Source organism: Frankliniella occidentalis, unplaced genomic scaffold (assembly GCF_000697945.3).
Source record: "Frankliniella occidentalis isolate FOCC.00 unplaced genomic scaffold, Focc_3.1 Scaffold10, whole genome shotgun sequence".
Lineage (NCBI taxonomy): Eukaryota > Metazoa > Arthropoda > Insecta > Thysanoptera > Thripidae > Frankliniella > Frankliniella occidentalis.
In genome coordinates this window covers 2,537,630-2,538,866 of record NW_026267140.1, presented here as the reverse complement: position 1 = coordinate 2,538,866, position 1,237 = coordinate 2,537,630, and the positions used below count along the sequence as shown (strand labels likewise).

The following is a 1,237-nucleotide window of genomic DNA, read 5'->3' as shown; positions in this document are numbered from 1 at the left end:
CCCTTTCAGGCCCTTCCAGGCCTCCGGGCGGCGCGAGGGCGGCGCAAACACGAGCCCGGAGGGGGCTGAAGCTTCAGCCAAACAGGCAGGGAGAAACACTGACAATAACTTGAGACGTGTTCAACGGGACGAGGGAGGGGGCGGCTGACGCACAGTGGTTCCGATCCGGTAAAAGGTGGCCAAAATTACATTTTTTTATTTGCACAAATCGGATTATCTTTATCTCTGAAAGAATCTACACACACCAAACTTCTTGAAAAGTAATGTTTCCACATCGCAAACGCAGGTTTTACCCATGGAAAATAATTTGAAAACTGACTGGCATTCCCCGAGGAGGTTAGAGGTGCTTTCACGGAAAGTGTTTTATTTTCTCTTTTTAGGCAAACTAGAGTGTTGTCTGACTCTGAGAGTGTAAATAAATGTGCCCTTTACAGGTTTTAGGCGCGTTGGGCACCAAAGACTTCACAGACATTTAGTAATACTAATTTTAAAACGTTACTCCAGTACGAAAATTTAGTCAATACTTTGTATTGAGAAATAAACTTTTCAGCGCCATTCAGCGCGAAGATAACAGGCTCTATGGATACGTTGAAACTTAAACTTCACTCTTGAATCGAGTTCTAATGCCGAAACGTGCCGGTTCACTGGTGAGAACACTAAATTCAAGAGTAGCTGGGGCCCGTTCGTAACCATTTGAGTCGCCCCAGGACCTGACTTCCATTCAATCATTTTAGGATATGTTTTTAAATGCCGTTTATTTACATGAATCCGACCGAATCTCCTCAAGAAAGTGATTCAATCTATTTTAAATAGTCAAAAATGATACATAACCTCACTTTTGCCAATTTTTACAGAGGCTCGGATTTTTTTGCCGGGATTTTTCCCCGCACATATAAAATATGGCCAGATTTGAAATGAGGAGCACAAAACAATCGCACCACCCTATTTTTATTCATTTTCCTCATAAAATACAATTTGACCCCCCTTTTTGATCAGGTTCCGGCCCTGTCAGATAACTGAAACCACCTTTTTTAAATAGAGCGATCTTAAAAACCTCGGGGACCTTCGTTTTGGATTTACGGATGGCATAATTTCAGAGCTTTGGGTTTTTGGCCACGTTTTCCACGATCGGGACCACTGTGTGACGGCTTGTAAGCAGTCCGGGGCACCAGCGTAGGGCCGAGGCGTCAACGTTTACTGATTGACTTTGTGCGTTTATTATTAGCTGTTATTAATT

General features: G+C 43.2%; 1 protein-coding gene across 1 annotated transcript in view; it reads right to left on the bottom strand.

The window, feature by feature from the left end:
- The window catches only part of LOC113212656 (trithorax group protein osa-like), a 12,888-nt gene that overhangs the window by 8,755 nt on the left and 2,896 nt on the right, over nt 1-1,237 (bottom strand). The gene's annotated exons all lie outside the window — the stretch shown is intronic.